General features: G+C 42.0%; 1 protein-coding gene and 1 long non-coding RNA gene across 9 annotated transcripts in view; both read left to right on the top strand.

The window, feature by feature from the left end:
* Positions 1-1,245: 1,245 nt before the first annotated feature.
* foxn3 (forkhead box N3) overlaps positions 1,246-19,052 on the top strand; it is a 79,171-nt gene continuing 61,364 nt past the window's right edge. For 2 of the 8 annotated variants that reach the window (XM_064322976.1, XM_064322949.1), the window contains exon 1: positions 9,465-9,708. The gene's annotated coding sequence lies outside the window, so the exon portion shown is untranslated. Of the gene's footprint in view, positions 1,475-9,464; positions 9,709-11,613; positions 11,917-12,490; positions 12,758-19,052 lie in introns of those variants that run through there. The other 6 variants (XM_064323025.1, XM_064323015.1, XM_064322995.1 and 3 more) reach the window with 6 other exon arrangements.
* Positions 6,586-8,766, top strand: LOC135241737 (uncharacterized). The gene is made up of 3 exons (XR_010326101.1): positions 6,586-6,933; positions 7,311-7,353; positions 7,594-8,766. It is a non-coding gene; the product is annotated as an uncharacterized LOC135241737 (long non-coding RNA).

The raw sequence follows: 19,052 nt of genomic DNA, 5'->3' as shown, positions 1-19,052 counted from the left end.
ATGCGCTACACAGTTTTCCAAATGTTTTATTTTTATTTCATGCACATACCAGAGCCCACGTTTTATTTATTTATTTATTTATTTATTTGCAAACGAATTAGCAAGTAAGTCTAATTAAGTATGAGGAATGCAGTCTTGCGCTTAATTAATCAATAAATATTAGCTAAATGTTCACTGTGTCAAGCAACAACATGCAACCCCAGTGCCGTCAGCGTAGTTAATCGCATATAAAACACGGCCGTGTCAAAACTATTTTCAAAATAATTACCAAAAAGTTTAGTTATGGATGGTGGATGTACATGAATAAATGAATATTCCACGTTGGATACACTGTTGACCAAAACATATTGCCATCGTTGGCGTCAGTTTTTCGCTTCATTAGTGTCAGTAATATTAATTAAATATGACTACCCAGAGCCAGATGTGTCTATGGAAACTCATTACAAATTTCAGCTGCTCGGTGTCCAGATTTCACAGATTATGTAGCATGATGATGCAGTGCATCAGCATAGTTATTTAATTTGGATGCTGAGTAAATCTTGAATGCCAGCATTGACTCTAAGCCTCTGCACACACTGCACAGTGATTAGAGATTGGCCTGACTTTTCTCCCCTACTTTTTTGTAATTTAAATACAACAGGCTTAAACTTGTTTTTGGTATATGTGTTTAAGCTCAGTGTGTATTTGTTTTGGTATCTCATTCATCCACATATTTTAAAATGAATTTCCCATGAAGTTGCCTGATCATAATTTTCCAGTGATTCCTGCTTGCTTAAATTGCTTAAATGTTTCCCTCTGGAATATCCCCACATGAAGCACTTTTTGAGAAGTTGATTGTTCTTGGTGCTATACTGAGGTTCATACTGATTGATTGGTTGATTGATTGATTGATTGATCAATCAATGTAAATCCACCTTGTTGAAATGTATAATTTAATTACTACATTTATTTTTTGCTGCTCTACCCCTATGTTTAAAAATAAAGCTGGTGATTTTTATTCTTGCTAGCCCATAATTATTGTAGAATTGTTATGAGAGTACAATGTGTACAGTGGCTTGTATCGTAATACAGTCTGAACAATATGCAGATTGTGACCCTTTGAGTCTGAATTTTGCATCTGTGCAGATTGAGTTTGAAGAGGTAACACCTGTTTCTGTCCCAACTCAGCTGTTTGCAGTTGCAATGAAAGTACTGTGGAAAACATTGTTACATTCTCTGAAGACCCTCAATGTTCCTAAGGCAAACAGAAAACTATAGGAACACAGTTAAATCTTCCTGTTGATCTTTAAAGTATTTCACAGCTGTGAAAGTGCACTTATGAAGAACCATGTACACTACACTGCATAACCCAAAGTAACATTCAGACCTGGATGATTTCTACAGTAATTGTATTCTTTACTTCACCAGAGACCAGACTGGCATTGAAATACACACTCACTGCCTCTTCACATCCCCTGACAAGGCCTAATGGATCGTGAGTACCTACATCTCTATAGATTTATTCAAAAATAAAATGTCTTTATGAACACGAAGAGAAAGTGTATTTGACACTGGGTGTAGCCTAGATTCACACAGTAGAAGGCTGGGTGGGCATGTAAACATGTATATGAATCAGGACAGTGGAAGTAATGCTGTCTGTACTCCTGTCCATCAATCAGAGCATTTTTTACATCAAGGTAGAAATGCCCTGTCATAACAAGGGAAGTTCACACAAAGGTTAGCAATGGTCCTCCACATCTCAGGGTATATTGGACATAGAAAAACAAATCTGTTACCCCCTTCAACTGAAGCAAATACTTTCTTCCTTTAGTTTGAGTTACTTCTGAAAAAACATTCCTGACCTGTAAATAATTTAATTTATGTTTGTACAGCTAAAGCACATACACCACCTGAAAATTCTCTAATTCTTAAATGTGTTAGTATGTAAGATGCTTCTCATATTGTAATGAAGCAGATTGTGCCTCTCTTTGAAAAACCTATTTCTCAGAAGATTATTTTGATGCATCGATGTTCTATGTACAGTCACAATCCATTGTTGTCACCAATTAACATTGCATTTTATATTAGAGTGAGCAAATTAAAGCACGATTAATCAATCTCCAGCCTTTCGCTTATCTCTGTCTTAATAGCATGTTGAGGTTTTTTGAGGAGCCAAATCCCAGACAATGAAACATGTGTTTGGATAACGGTTGCCAGAAGCCTTCTGTTGCATTTTTCATTGTAAACCCACCAGCTGGATTTCATCCATATTGAATTGATTGACCTGAAACGTTCGATCAACTGCAGACTACTGCACCAGATCCCATGTTGGTCACGGTTGCGAGGAGGAGGACTAAGATGAAGAACAATGTATCGACAAGGGTTTCCCGACACACAGTACTACAGTACCTGTAGGCCGAGGAACTCCCAGAACGGTGCAAGATCCATTATATCACACTTACAGGGAAGTGAGGAATGTGACAGGGACACTGGGAGCAGACGTCGTCCACCAATGAGCCTGATATTGTAACCGCGGGGTGCACTGTAATAACACTGCTTTATACTCACTCCAGTGCTGTGTGTCATTATATAAAGTGCAGCTCAATTCCAGACAGCTATGAATATGACCTCCCTGTTGTTGCAGAGCGCTCCTTTCTGGGGCTGTTGGCCCACTACTTGTAGCGGGGGGGGAAAAAAAAACAAAGGGCTTGACGGATGGCGAGGTTTGTCTCCGCCGTGAGCCCGGTCTGTGGCATGAAAAGTGCCCTCTTTTATTGGAAAAGAATTGCGTCTGGTTTTATTGTTTGCATATCACATTAAAGGCACATTCCCTTCTGCCGTTGAATCGGTGTGAAGGCATCGACCATTACGGTGATTGATTTTTCTTTCGGCAGACGAGCGGCTTGGCCAAATGCATCAGCCGTTTCCTCGCTCTTTATTCACACTCGCCGAGAGAATAAAAAACAATTGTCCGCTTCGCACCAGCAGCGTCGTAGCTCCGGTTTCGTATCAAGGTCCTTTATTAACAAAGACTCTAATTGATTATATTAATGATGATGGTCCCTTGGGATTCATTGCAGGTATATAATACCACTTTTGAGAGGATGGCAAGTTCATGGCATAGCTCATTGCCTAACCAGAAATCCCAGCGGAGCAAGGGTGAGAACTATCAACAAAAGGATTTTAACACATTTTTCAATTATCCAAAGACCTCGCTCTACCCCACCCCGGAACACTGGGAAAATTGTCTGAGGTGACAGGCACTCTTCATTAAATGTTCTTGAGGGTTTTTTAGAAAGAAGGTCATTAGGGCTTCCTTTTCCTGCCTATTGACAGGATAAATGACGCTTTGCATGGCCCTCTTGTTAGAGAACATAATGTGCAAGACGGTTAAGAAAGGTCACTGTAACCTACAGCTTTTCTCAGATTGAGCCGCAGAGAGCTGCGAAGCAGTGAGTCGCCAGTCAGAATCTGCTATCACTTCTCTTTCAAAGATCAGTCAATTGCTGATCTTTGTATTCTTTGTTACATTTTTTATTCGTTCCCAAAGTGTCATATTGTCTCATGCAGATTCCATGGGTAAACAGCAGGTGAAGGACAATTGCCCCGTGCGTTATGTGTGCGTACGTCAGTCACAGAGTTAATTTTCTACGGCTGTGAGCTGCACCTTTCACAATGCTCTGTGATGTATTTCATTTGTATAACTGACTAATCTTATTGAATTTAAAAGCATTACAGCATTGCATTTTTATGCAGCCAGCTTAGGCGAGTAATAGCGCTCCCAGAAGTGTATTGGTGTTTTGTTGTGGAATGTTGAGTTAAACAGTTTGAAATTGTATAAGTGTATTTCCGGAGGTTTTATGGCATTAGATAAAATTGCATTAAAGGAGGAATGTACAGCATAAATTCACTCAGTAGCCATGGAGAAACATCATTTGTTATAAAGACATATTGTTTTTCAGTTTCTTTTTTTAAAAAAAACCTGAACGACTCAGACTTGACCAGTCTTGCACATGAAGGCCTGATACATGGTAGAGAACATTCAATGGCAACCATTGATATAAAAGCCTATAAATGTGATAATTTATTCTTTTTCCCTTGTTATTTTATAGTAGTTCAGTGCAGAATATACTGTGTTGTACTGGGCGAAGCACACTGAGTAAAAAGCCATCAAGAGGGGAGGGAAAACAAATGACTATATTGACCATTTTAGACTTGCCCTGGCAGAATTAAATCAATAGCATTAATGTTATTGTTCTTATGGTCTGTGTGAAGATTGGCACACACACTGGTTTTGATATCTGATGGAGGATACAGCATTTTATTGTTTGTTGCTCTTCATTTTGCTCATTGCTTTACTCCAGGCGAAATGAGACCTTCATACTGACCAAAAATAGTTCCATACCACCTTAGTATGTGGACCATTTCTGTGGATAAAACCACCTTGTGTGATGTTCTGTCAGCTGACTGTATTTGATTCAGAGTGCAGAGTATTTGTGTAAACTTTGATTAGCTATTGCACTGTGATTTATTAGGTTTCCATTTCCGTACTGTACGCTTGGTTAAAAAAGGCTATGTTTCTGTTGCTGGAATTCAGTCCATCTTCAAACAAATGGAAACTGGCAGAGGTAGAGCATGTTTCTTTATCTACATAAATACAGCCATTCTTTTGACATGAGAGGAGGGATAGAAGGCTGAAGAGGATTCTCATTTTTGTTTAGAAATAAGTCTTCCTTTGATATGAGCTGGTGCTCATTTTCATGGCAAACCATTTATGATGGTTTTTACTTCAGTGTATTTAATCATATGGAGATGCTGTCTTCATATGTAAGGAAATGATAGGAGGTATTAGTATGTAGTTTGCAGGGAATAAGTAAAATGTGTCGTGCTGAGAAATACTATGTAAAAACATGTACCATCCTTTCATAAGTATAAACTTTGCATAATTAAATATCAAGTAAATTGATCACTCAGATCCATGGACCCCTAAGGGGAACATGTGTTCTCTACACAATGAGGTCAACCCTAAGCCGACTACCGATGGAATAACCAGCTCAAGAAACCTGAAGAAATTATAGGAAATTTATGAGGGAGCAATTGGGGAAAAAAACAGGTGGGCAACACATGTTATGAACATTGGCCAGTTGCTGGGTGCTGTATTTCCAAGTGAAATGTATGAGCTGGATAATCCTTTTCTTTAAGCCTTCTGTTAGGGTTGGGTCAAATTGAAGCGTTAGCAAAAGAGGAATGACACTTTTGAGAGATGCATTTCAGTGTTCATCATCTGTATTTGCTTTTATATATACATATCATATCTTTTTGCCTATTTGGTTTCTTTGAATATAATAAGATTAAAAATAATTGAGAATGTCAGTTCAAAACAATGAATAACAATACTCTACTGTATGAAAACCTTGTTTCATTTAGATTTTTCACAGATAAACATGATTTATGCCCACCATGCTATACAGTGGATTTAAAAAATATAAATCACATCTTTATCACAAAAAATGAATGAAACTTTCATTGTTAAATGTGATCTTGCAGAGGTAAATTGCAACCATTAATCATATATATTGTTTATATTGTTTGGAATTGAGGTAAAGATAACATATTTTGAGTATTTTGCATACATTTTATTTCTGTATTGCTTTAAAATCCCAGTAATATTCTCAGTATATTTGACCAAGGCTAACAGGTGTACAGGTGCTAATAAGTTAACAGAAGACAAGGGTTAGAATACGAAATTCTACAATATATGTATTCTTCTATTTGAATTATTATATATTATTGGATGTCTAAAAATGATTGATTACTAATAGTATTGTGGTATTTGGTCTATATGTAAGTCAGCAACAAATTGTACAAAATCACTCTATACATACAAATATGCATATATTATATATGTCTATCTATGTATCATGTATATACAGAGGACTTCAAAATTGTACACACATTGACGAAGATAAGCAAAGAAGGCTGTATAAAATAGACAATGCAGGTAATGAGCTATATGTATGTTCAGAAAATAAGAATTAAAAAAAAAATTTATACTGTTACAATTCCTCAAAGAAAATTACTTTACATTTTTGGCATCGCAAATATTTTGTGATTATGTGTGTGTTTGTGTGTGTGTGTGTGTGTGTGTGTGTACGTGCATGTACGCACATGTTCACAGAATTATCACAGGCAGTATATTTAAGTGCATGGTGTTATTTGATCTCTGAAGAATCTCCCACACCACACTCTTTTGAATGTGTTATTTCCTGGATTACCCTATTCATGAGAGTCTGAGTAGTCATTTAGGTGCTCCTCAAACTCAAACCGGAGATGGCAGATCATTTCTGAATGAGCTGAAGTGCTCTGCTTCTTTCCCCAGTTCACACTTGCCACTTACTCTCAGTCGCTCTTCAGTACCCCCCACTTGAAGCGTAAACAAGTTAAAAGTGAGCGTACCAGGGGCAGATTTAAGTGTATAAAAATATCAGTGCTGTCTCTCAAGCCCGTGTTCCACAGACGTGGGGGGGGAGAGCAGTTGACTCATGATGGCTAGTGGGGTGCCTGACAGAGAGAGGCCTGTTTCTCCCTGTCACTTCACAAAGGGAGAGATCCGCACGCCGCCGGCTCCTCGCCCCAGCTCTGCCTAACTGCCTCCCTTCTTCAGCCGGACAGAGCTGACGGAAACGGCTCAGAGGGCTGACAGGCCTCCCGGCTGAGAGAGGCGGGGCCCAGCCCTCGGGCGGATTGCGTAGCCGGAGGCTTGAAAGGCTTAGAGATCCGAATTTCTCCCGCGCACATCGCGGTCTGGATGGGCTGCAGCATCTGGGCCGTCCCCGCCTTGCAGATGTGTGGAGAGTCGGCGTGGGGCTCTGGCCTGGCGACAGGATTACTGTTGATCTGTGCCGAGCGCCGAACTGCTGATCAATCCGGTGGAGGTCAAGGCAGGTTTCACAGGTGAGCTGAGCCAGTGGACAAAAGCACAGCAGTGTTTTGATTGTATGAATATTTTTAAGTGCAGATGTCAAAGATATCAACATAGTTCTGAAAATGTGTGTCTCAGTACAATATGTATATAATCTATAAAACCCCTGACCATATGGGGGGTCAGATTAAGGGCAGAGTTCATAACCCTGCAGACTCTACCACACAGGCTTCCAGTTTCCTTCAAATCAATTTATATACTTGAGAAGAGTTCCTAAAAGTTTAAAAATGTTAAAAATGGTCTGTACTTTGTCCTGCAGTCTGTGATTCATAGACTTTATGTCGGGATGAATGAAATGGGGAGCTCTTATTGAAGTTAAGGAATAAAATGACCTCTGTTTTGTTCAAAGGATATCCCCAAAGGCATCTGTCTGAGGAATGTTTGGAAATAAGGTTTGTGTCATATTTTGAACAAATGGTTTGCTGTAGATATAACAGAGTGGATTTAACAATACCAGGCCCCACAAATAATCTCCTGTCTTGCAGCTTTATAGGTTTCGTATACTATTATTACCCAGGTATGTGACATCACCCTTTGGAGTGAGGAGCAGTTGTTCTGGTCCCCAGTGGAGCATGACTTTGAAACTCTTGCCTGAGTGTGCTGTGCGTGCCTCTGAAAATCACTATTTTCAGATGAGCCACCTGTTTGTGAAGCTGGGGGCCCCTGCGGAGCAGCCGGCGAGCCCCTGGGAGCTGAAAGCCTGTGGCCGCAGGGAGCAGGGGGACGCGAACCGTGCTTTTCTCTGGACGCGCGCTGTATGCAACTGTCACAGCTAAGGATAATGCTGCTCACGCTGCCACCGACCGAACCTCCAGGGATGTCACTCAAGATGTTGAACCAGCTGCCGGTTGGGTTGGGCTTCCAGTCTCAGTCTTCAGCTTTTAGCCTTTTTACCCATCTAGGATGTGGCCGTCACTGGAAGAGCTTTCTTGGTCTCACCCCGCTTGGTGGTGCTGCTTGCAAAATACGGACCTGATTCATTTTTAAGTGGGTCAGCTTCACATGTCCCTGCGTGAACCTGTCCCTCTCTAAGGATCATGCCAAGGGATTATGATGTACCTGACGCAGCAGAGGTCAGCGGTCAGAGCCTTTTCGCATTTTATTGTGATAAGTCTATTATTTTGTCCGCATCAGTGTTTTTCTATCCTTGTCATGGTGGATCACTGCATCTTAGTTCTATTATTTCTAATGGGCTGAGTCAGGACTGACTGAGCAGTGACTTGACTGCTGACCTGAATGGAGGTCAGGAGGCAGTTCAGTGCTTTCAGTCATCTGTGGAAGGAAATGTGTTCATGGACCTGAGCTTATATCTGATATCTGAAATAATATTTAATAGGCTAGATTAGAAATGCAGATTCCATTCAGGGAAATTTATAGTCATTAATTAGTCGTTCAACTGATTAATAGTTTTGGGCACTAAACAAAACAATTCATTAAGCCTAATTAACTAAGACTACTGGCCTAAATGTTTATGAGCAGTAGATGCTGGAAATAAGAATCACTACTGCTTTTATCATCTTAGCAGAAGTATTCCTCTAACTGCATATTTATTCCACCATGGCTTAAAAGATACTGCCATACGATGTCAAATCTAGATCCGTTTTCAATTAAAAAATGATTATCTTGAGCCTAGCTGGAATTAAAGCCAGCATGCGCAATACTCCACTAGGATCGAGAAACTGGTCAACCTAATGGTGTAGTGATCATTTTTATTGCTCAACGAAGTAATTTTGGTTGAGTCTTTTATGTTACGAGCAAAAAGTGATAATTAAATTGATTATTGTCTCTGGCCATCACTTGCAGAAAGATTGCATTTTAGTGCACTTGGTATTTAAATGAGGAATGAAATCTTGAGCAGTAAATGTCAAAACATGTAAAACATTAGAAACTGCGCTGCAATTTATAGGAGCTGCAATGCTTCCTACATCATGCCGGATTTTATGTGATGATACGAGCTTCCATAATTCATCACAAAAATTCTAGGCTTGTACACCTCTACACCCTTTAGCACTATGTTCATTTGGTCATTTAATTGTGTGCTGTTGGCTGTCCTGATAGATTGAATTTCCAAAATTTTTTTGAAACTTGGTTTTGGCATATTCTCATTCTTCAGTGAACATTCTTCATTTCTTGTACTTACTTGCATATATTTACATATAACTGCAATGTCACTCCAGGTTTACAGATTAGGATTAAAACAAGGTGTTCTGTTTCGCAGTAAATCTTACAAATGTCATTATGCTTTTGTTGAACGCTGAAAGGGTTAAATATTAATGGAATAACTATGGACTACAGACTTTGGAAATGATTTTAGCTGTTCATTTACACATGCTTTCTCCTAGAACTTGCTAATGTCTGTAGAAGGTTCCTCAGAGGGAACATGGAGGAACAATGACATTCTTTCAGTTAACACGGGAGACACTAGGACCCAGCAAGTTGCTGTCTTCCTTGACGGGCTCGCTCAGTTCCATCGCACAGTGAAAGAGCTGAGAAGAGGGAGGGAAAGCGAGAGAGTGAGAGAGCGAGTGAGAGAGAGTGAGTGAGAGAGAGAAAGAGCGAAAGAGAGAGAGAGAGAGAGAGAGGGAGAGGGAAAGAGAGGAGCTAAGTGAATGTTGTAGCCACTGTGGTCACTGCAAAAATATCGAATCTAAGCAGCATGGAAGGATTAACCAGAGGGATTTAAAAATTTGGAGCTGGGGCTGAAGCTCATGCGGACGAGGCTATCTGGAGAAGATCAGGATTAAAAGGTTACTATACGATTGTTAATGCTTGCTATAATCTTAGGTTCTCCCAGTGTCTGGAGTCATGAGTGATCAGTGGGTGGTGGAGTCTTGCTGCAAGTGCATTGCATGCAGGACAAATGGTACCTGCACATAATGATATATAAGGACAGGTTGGGGTGGCTCTTGTCAAAGCTGAATTGTAACGCAAAGAGTGCTTGACTGTGGGGTTCAAGCAGTCGCTATACAGTATGTGAAACATGCAAACTATGAGAGGTAGAATGCTTGCAGGTCATTTAATGTCTAACAAGAGATGTCTTCTTGAAATGATGAAGTGGCTCTTTCCCCCCGAAGGATACACGCTTCTTTCGCGGTTAGTTAGCCATTAAGGTCCGTGAAAAGAACTTCTACCGAGTTCTTTAAACAGCTGCAGCTTTAAATTAAGGGCAGCAACGCAAATAAGAGTGTGCCTAGTTAATGGAAAACAAGTCCATGAGGCAGATCTGATTAAATGCGTAGCAGCAGTGGGATGCATGCTGGAGGCAACCAGAAAAAGTGTGTTTGGCTAGATTAAAGAATCGGGGAGGACTTTTTTGTCTGGTAGTGAGACAGTTGTGGGAAAATAATAATTGAGTTTTGTTTTGCAGTTCTTAACTATGCTGTGCAGGGACAAAGCTGGCAAAACTGTTGTTTGTTTGCATGTGTGTGTGTGTGTGTGTGTGTGTGTGCATGTATGTGTGTGTCTGTTGTTTGTGCATTTCAATCTGCGGGTGTTATCTGGGAACGGCTTCTGCCCAAGCTGTTTCTCCCACAGTAACTGCAGGCAGGGCTTGGCTGCTCCCTAGCGCAGGGGTGTCAGCTTGTTGGTGGGGATAATTTTATGTACATGCAGTCCAGGGAAAAAATGGGTCCGTAGCGATTCCCCGGAGACACAGTCGGACTTCAAGTGTTCCCATTGTAGCGAGACAAAGCGCCGTTCAGTGAGAAATTCACATTTCATCTCAACACATTCAGAGGGAGCCGCGTCTGAAAGAAAGAGAGCTGGCAGAATAGCCCTCATTCAGCTGCGCTTTCTCTCGTCCTGCTTGGTGATTTGAGTTTTGCGATGCTTGTTTGTGTGCGAGACAGTGAGAAGTTTTTGTGCCTGGGCTGTACCTCGCAGATTCATTTTCTAGCAGCTGTACTGGAATGTGAGGATGTATTGACCAGACAGCAAAAATATCATTCGAAAATATCATTATGGACACTGACATGCAAAAATGTCTCTCTGTTCCCTGTGCTCGTCATCGTGGCAGTGTGTCTTTCCAGTTCTCTAAACCGTAATGTTGCAGTTAATTCCAGGGATAACAGATGCTGAGGATGTGTTCCCATGAGGTCCCATGATTTTTTCATGAATCTGCACAGTTGTTATAACTCTCCTCGTTGTTCTTTTCTTGAGACATTGCGAGAGAAAATGTAACCCTGATTTGCAGCTCATATATTTACGCTGAGAGAAAATGTTTGCACAGCATTACTGCTAACAGAATGCTACCATTAGAAGTCCTACACAGACGGCACTACAGACAGAGTAGCACAACATTATTTATGAACACAGCTCTCAAAGAGATGTGAACATTTTCTTGCATGAGTTATATATATATTTAATTGAATGGAAATATGAAACATAATAGAATCCATACACCGAATTCACAGCCTTGTCTCTCTTCACTGTGAAGGCTGCAGTTGTCTCTCTACCAGTAAGTTTCCTACAACCCTCTGTTTCCAAGGGCCCCCTCATGTGGCCACCGTGAGGTGCCTATAGCATGAGTTCTCTACGCCTATGAAAACACGGCCTCTGATTGGCTGCTCAGCCGAAGCACAGGAAGTTCAGGGTTTCTAATAACCACCCAGAGACACAGTTACCATAGAGACAAAGATAAGCCCCCCTTTCTCAAAAAACGTCTGCATGTCATCACAGAAGCCTGCAGAAAGTGTTCTCTCCTGCCAGTTCTCCCATTAGCAGCTGCAGATTCAGTACAGCACAGCAGCCAGCCTCATGAAGGTCGACCCAGGCGCTCTCTCGCTACGTACTTCAAATGTGTCCTTGCACTTGCCGTGAGTTTGCTGTGCCTTTTGGAAAAAAAAAAAAAAACAGAAAACTTTTTTTTCTCTCCTGTTTTAGTTTTTTTCATTAATTGTACTCTGATGCGAGCTGCTGTTTTGCCTCCTGCACGTTCTGGAGCGAGTGAAACCGGGGTAAGCGGTGCTGGCCATGCTGACTTTGTCTGTTTAAAATGAGTGTTTTTATTTTTGTGCGTGGAGTTGCTGGGATGCCCTAGACAGTGACACCCGGCCGTACAGCAGCGAAATGCCGCTCGCGTGTCCCTGGTAGGAACGCTGTTCTGTCTCCGGTCATTGGTAATGGTGTCCATCAGTCTGGGGAGCTGAGGCTTGGGTGACACTGGCTATTTCTGTGAGCTGATGTCACGGCAGTCTGTTTGTAATACAGATACGGCCAGCTGCTAATTGATTTCGGGAGCATTGTAGGGGCTCTTAAAAAGGCAGTTTCTTTAACCAAGAACATTTCAAGGTCTCCTGGTCAATGCTGCTGTTTTTGTCAGAGGCATGTGAGCCATCACACTCCGAGTGCCCTTGCTTTTCCTCTCTTTCTCTCCCCCCCCTCTCTCTCCCTCTCTCTCTGTCTTTTTTGCCATTTGTTTTCAAGCTGCACACAGCAAGTAGTCTCTGACTGCTTTTTAGAAGGGGGAGCGCCACGTTTGACAGGACTGCGGGTTTCGGAGAGGGAGGTGAAGTTGTTCACAGCTCTAAGTGTGGCAGTGTGTTCTCAGTGAAAGGATTTCCTGTTGACGGGAGTGTTCTGTTATCTGAGGAAGGGCCTGTTGGCAGGAAATGTGTCAGCCTCTTGTTTTCTTTAAAGTAAAAGGACATACCGTGGATTGCTTATTTTGACCCGGACAATGGTAGGAGAGAATGGCTTTTCTCTCAACCTGCCGTTTTATTGGTGCATGTCAGCTCATCAATTTCCTGCTGTTGCTGTCCATCACACCATACAGGCAAAGTGAAGACTGATCTGTTTGTAAGTAGTATCATCTACCATCTCCACGTTGTGTGCATTGTCATACTGTATCTCTTTGATACCTGTCATATGCAAGTATCACATGCATTTATCACCAGAATGGGACTGTTGAAGATTTTCTATGCCTGTAAATGTGCATGGTTGTTGTTGTTACTATGCTGAACTGTGCAACTTCACAGCACTGAATTGCAAAATGATATTTGAATTTTGAAATCTTAAAAGCAGTGTGGTAAAATATGATTACACTTTTATTTGCGTGTTTTTTCTGCTTTATTCATATGTGCCAGTAGCAGGAGTAATTTTTGTCCTTGGATATAATGGTGTGCATTGCAGTGGGCTGCCAGGGAAGGAAGGTGAAATCAGACATCGAGGAGGTCAAACCTCTCTTTATTTTGAACCATTGGAGTGTGCGGGTCTTGGCAGCCGGGCTTATCTTCTTTGTCTCTCTGATAATTCGTAACAACAGCCAATGGCTTGTCGCCATCCAGGATTGCTCCTCCTCCCCTTATGAAAATTAAACACGAAAGCATAAATAAAGAGGAGAGGGCAGTGGAGCGGAAAAAACGTGTCAAAACATCAGATGTAAAAAAGAAAAGGGCCAAAGCACCTGATGTTGAATGATTGTAAATATGCATGATGGGATAGGAGGAGAGGAATGTTTTCAGACGCGATTTTCACAGCAGCTGCGCTGATCGCTGACAGCATTCTGCTCAGATGTCAGGCAAGAGGACCATCGTATCTTGTGTTTGTTACCCCGCCAGTCTTTTGGACGCGGTACAGTGTGCCACAACGACTGCAAACATTGCTCTACTGAAGCGCCAGTCCTTCAATCAAAAGAACACGAAGTAAGAATTCACTGTGAACTCAATACCAAAGGAAAAACAAGCATATCTTAATAGCCTTCCCCCCAAAGATTACGCTGCCAGTTGAATGTCTGGAATAACTTAGCTTATCTCACTTGCCAACTAAATGACAAACCCCTGCCTGTTTTGCATCTGGGAAGCACATCTTTAGTCTGAGCAGTTACTCTCAGAGCAGAACTGAAGCCCTGCTTCTCTACCTGGATAAAGGGAGTAATGTTCTGTCCTTTTGTAGGCCAGACAGGAATTTAGCACAGCAGAATAAATCACTTGCGCCACTCCTTTTACTTTTACCTTCTTTTCTGTTCCCCTACCCTGCTCCCCTACCTCTCTCCCTACCGCGCATGGGTCTGCTCTCTGGCAAACCGAGAGGAAAAAATAACTTCACGTATGATGTAAACACTTGTGGGTCCTGCAGAGAAAATGAAACGCTGAGACCGGCGCTAGGCTTTAGAGAGATAAGTACCCTCTCAGGTCTCTCCAGTGGCATGTGAGCTCTCTTTAAAATACAGGAGAAAAGGCTATGCGACTGGGAAGACCAGCAGCAAGACAGCCGTAACAGTCTCTGTTGGATAAAACAACTAATGAGTACAACCCACACCTCCGGTCAGGGAGGACATGATCGTACTGTAGTTAAGGGTGATGTCATAGTAGTAACATAATGGAAGGTACGCTGTGTTCCCTCAAAAAAAGGAAAAAGCTTCCCTCAGTGTTAGACAACAACAATACCAATTTTACAAGTTCCATTTGAAGGCACTGTGAAACCACTGAGAACGTTCTTTGCCTGCGTCTTGTTTTTGTGGTTTCGTTTCATATTCATTTATCTTGCGCTTTTCTTGGAAGAGGCGTTCATGTTAAAAGATCAGGGGGCAGTGAATCGGCTGTCGGCTTATAAGGTCTGGTGGGTTCTGGGGCCCGGGCTGGAGAATGTTTGGACATGGGGATATTGTTCCCACTCATCCCATTGTCCTCTGCTCTTCATGCAACAAGGGCATTTAGCACCACACAGCCAGGCCGCTGGACTGGGCTTCTCACTGCCCTGCTAAAATCCTGAAGCTCACCGAGGACAGGCCAGAGGGCTGTTACGTCATCGCAAAGGCGCACGGACGCACACACCAGTCGCCAACGGGCCCACATTTAATTTGATGTGTGTCTGTTAAAAAAAAAAAAAGAGATCTGAAACTGTTTTAATCTTTTTGTTGTGATCCATTCTTAATGATCTCAGGTTTTTTTTGATGATAGAAATTCCAGGTCTTTAATACTCCAGTCTGAACAATTTCAAAAGGTGTCATCAAACAGGGAGGTTGGGGAAGGGAAACGCATGTGCAAGTAAGTTGTTTTGTCTTGAAGCTGTCATGCCATTCAAGCTGAGCTTCCAGTAGACATCCTGAAGTGAATGCTGACTTCACGAAATTCCCTCAAGGGGTGAAGGTTTCAGTGTTTGCCTAAACCAGCAAATTGAGAAGCGTACTTTTTCCCTGGGTGTATCTCGAGTTCTGAGAACTCAGGAGACTCCAGTCATTTCCAGCCCCTTTTCCTGGCCTGTTATCAGTGTCATATCTCATAGATGCTGCTTTCGTTTTGCTCTGTCGAAGAGAAGACAGCTGAACTGTAATGAGAATCCGAACGGCTGTATTCATTCAAAAATGAGGAATAAGTAAAAAGCAGAGCTCGAGTACCTCCCATAGACTCCTGCAACCTGCGGCCATTATTCCAGGCACAATAAGGGCTGCAGGTTGCAGGGTGTTCTCTTTAACTGACAAAAGGTGAAGAGAGCAGTGTTTTCAGGAAATGACTGAAGCTTTTAAGTTCTCTGACGTTTATTTATGCTTTGTTGGAATCCTGAATGGTTGGTACATTGATAAAGCGCTCAAGGACGTGGCTGGGAAGGTTGTAGTTTACCACAGAGAACATTGAGTCTTCTGTTTTGGAGTCGGTTTCACTTATTTAGCAGCTTGCTGTTGGCATCCTCAAAGCTGTGTTGCATATTTTCCTTTTAATGTGCAAATCGTCCATCGCTGCCACCACACAGGCATTCCAGAACTCTGCCTCTTCAGCGGCCCTTTACAAAGTGGGGTTTAATTCTTCTCAGGGCCGCGGATAATAGTTTGTTTCTTCAGTGTTACTTAGTGGAGTGCCCTTGGTCCACTTGACCTCCATTCACTCGATAACTGTTCATTTGCCGCAGCAGAAGGACCATTTTCAAAAGCACCCAGAACTTAGACCCATGAATAAGCTAATCAGACCAGAGGAGAGAAGTAGCTTTAGTAATGGAGAGAGCGTAGCGCACCGGCGTAGCCGTCATTAAGCGGGGTTGGAAGAGGCCGGCTTTGACGAGGGTTACGTTACGCTCGGCCCTTTTGTTACCGTCAAGTGCATAATGCAATTATTTGAAACTTTGAAATGAAAGAGACGCAATGTGCGGTCCTTAGGGGAATGCGGACTTGATTCTCAATGGTTTCGAGAGCATCTGATCAGCTTCTCCCCTTTGACCTGCATGCGCTCAGGTACACGCGTGCTTGAGTGCTGTGTCAGTTTCTCTCCTTATTTTGAAACACCTCCGCTTTGCTGCTTCACTGTTGTGCTCTTATGAGTGACCACAGAGGGATCGCTGTACAGGGAGAGGTCACCGGGTCAAGACCAGCGCCAGTAAAGTGTATGCAGCTCTTTGGATGAAAGTAGCAAGCTGATGGCTTTTAGTGATCTCACTGAGGAAAACCTGGGGAGTAGGTTTCAGTCCATCACAGTGGCGCTTTGTCCTTATCTTCAAGTAGTAAGTTAAATTAGCTAGTATTAGATTTCTCTATATTATTATAATACGTAATCATAAGTTCAGTTCATTTTAAAGAGAGAAGTTGTATAACAATCGAAAAATGTAATACTTGCTTAACTTTACACTGGAACTTAAGGACAAAGCTTCATATGGTTAGATTAACACCCCCCACCCCCACCCCTGCACCACCAGATTACTGGGTCTTATTAAAATCCAGATTCACTCCCTAAGAATTTAGGCTGCCTACAGACATAGGCTCTACTCGCTTTTAGATCCCATGCTAGATGAGCTGAGATGTTTGCCTCGGCCAGAGGAGGAATGGCGTGCTTGTGATTGACATGGAACAGATAGGAGCGTTCTGTATGTAGTTAGGACACCAGACCGAAAACAGGCTCCTTTGATGTGCGTGCACTGGTGGAAACATCCAGGTTGTCAGTTCTCTTGGTCTTCACTTACCATCCCCCAGTTCCTGCTTTAAAAAAAAAAAAAAAAGGAATATCTCTGCATCAGCAGCTTCCCCAAGGTGGGAGATCTAATCATAGTAGTATCATTTCTCACTCTGAGAGTATTTTTTGGCAGCTCCTGTCAAATACTAGCCATTGGAGGGCAGAATGACTTTGAGATGCTTCTAATGACCTTAGACAATTTGCCTGTTATTCGTTTAATGAGAAAAATGAGTACACACTTCATGAGTAAAGTCAGAAAGTAATAATATTAACTGTGTCTAGCATTTACCAGTATGCTTTTTTAAAATCATATTTTGAAAGCCTTTCAGGGGGGTTCAGCAGGTTCCTCAGCGGAAATTGAATAGAGGCAATGCGATAGCTCATATTTTTGCTATGATCATTGATTGGCTGTGTCTGAATGTGGTGAACCAGTCAGATGTTAGCCTGGAGAGTCTGTGTCAGGTCTGCACGGTGTCAGAATATGCAACTTCCCACAAAGTGAAGGAGAGGTCTCGTTTCCTCCTTGGCTCTGTGGGTGCAGGTTCGAAGACCTGAGCCAAGTGACAAGTGGCACAGTCCAGCTGCAGAGCTGAACATGGTTCCAAATGGATTCTGGCAAACTGGTTGAAGACTGGAGTCTGCCATGTTTGGACTGCGGTAGAAGTGAGCTGTGCTGGTGGTCGTTCTGGAGAATATCTTGGGGAATGAGGACAGCACGCTACTGTGAATGTGCAGAAGTTGTGGTGACAGCGGAGGCGCAGTTTCATCGTTATAAGAGACATGACCCCCATTAACCGTTTATTACTGATATTGGAGTTAATGTGAGGATTATTGAATTTATTTAGGCTTAAACGAGAATGCGCTTCACAAATTACAGTTGTGTATCCTTTGAAAAAGGTCATGCATATCAGTTCAGTTCCTCGGCAAAACATATCTAAATGTTTCATAGTTCTTTTTTAAAATCCTTTTACAAACAACATACAAAGGAGGAAGAATGCGTGGAAATGCATTTAAAAATGCTGATGCAGTTTTTGCAGAAGTTTTCTGCGCAGTAATACACTGTCCTACTAGTTTCATTCCATAAATAGTTGTTTTTTTTCTTTTTTAAATGCAAAGTTTGAACCCGGTTGACTCCAATGGGGCGTGTGCTGTTCACCCTGCCTCTGGAGTAGAGCTATGCTGTTCCCTGTGTTGCCATGGCGTTATCAACAAGAGCAAACTTTGGGCTTGTGACAGTCAGCCCACGTTGCTGTTTGCGGAAGATAAAGTGAAAGAGCTGCAAGACTTGAAAATGCAGTATGGACTTCTGTGGCACGTACTCAAGTGCAAACTTTGCCTAATGGATACATGCCTGCAACCAGTTGTAAACTTGCACAAAATCCAGCCTTGTTTTCACATTCAAAATTCTGCCTGCCAGATCTTTATGCAAAAGCCTCGCATTAAAACGTATTGCTTTAACCGAGCCTGTCAGAATGAAGCTAACCAGCGACTGCAACCGTACTAGATTGCTGTACTAGATAGGACGGTATTTTCCCATGCTGAAACAGATTCAATTTAAAATCTAATTTGGTTTTGTGAAAGATCCGACAAGGAATGCATGTTTCATTAAATAAAGTTTATTGCTCGGTAATAGGAAAGAAATGTGTAAATTCTCACCTGACAGAACGATTAAGCACAGGGGACCCCAATAAACACGACTGTCTCCTCGTTGTGTGCAGTACGGTGGCGGCTTCTTCTTCCTGTACACCGTGCAGTGGGTTCCATTCCATGGATTTTATTGCTCTAATCAGTCTGGACAGTACATTCTGTCCAAACAAACAGTGGTTTTTTGGTTCACAGTGCAAGGTTAACTCAAAGTGAAGCCAGAGGGAGCGTGTCCAGCGTAGGCGGCCACTTCTCTCCCATTTTAATGACCAGGTGGAAGGAACGTACGGTTTTTTGATCAGTGAACGTGCCGCATAAACCTCAGCCTTAATTGCCTCTGTCAGCTGTGGTAGAGGGCAATAGGTGATGGCTCAATGTAGCGGAACTGGATTTTGCTGACTCAAGCGATTCTGATGACTTCTCTTTTTTATAGTAACGACAATAATACAAAAAGAGACCTTGTTTACTTTCCAAAATTGTTGATAGTGTATGTTTTTCTGATAGTAAAGAATCACAAGCTAATTATGACACTTTTTTATTAACACCATGTTCAGTGTATTTATCAAATAAAT

Source organism: Anguilla rostrata, chromosome 1 (genome assembly GCF_018555375.3).
Source record: "Anguilla rostrata isolate EN2019 chromosome 1, ASM1855537v3, whole genome shotgun sequence".
NCBI lineage: Eukaryota > Metazoa > Chordata > Actinopteri > Anguilliformes > Anguillidae > Anguilla > Anguilla rostrata.
This window is presented reverse-complemented; position numbering and strand designations above follow the sequence as displayed.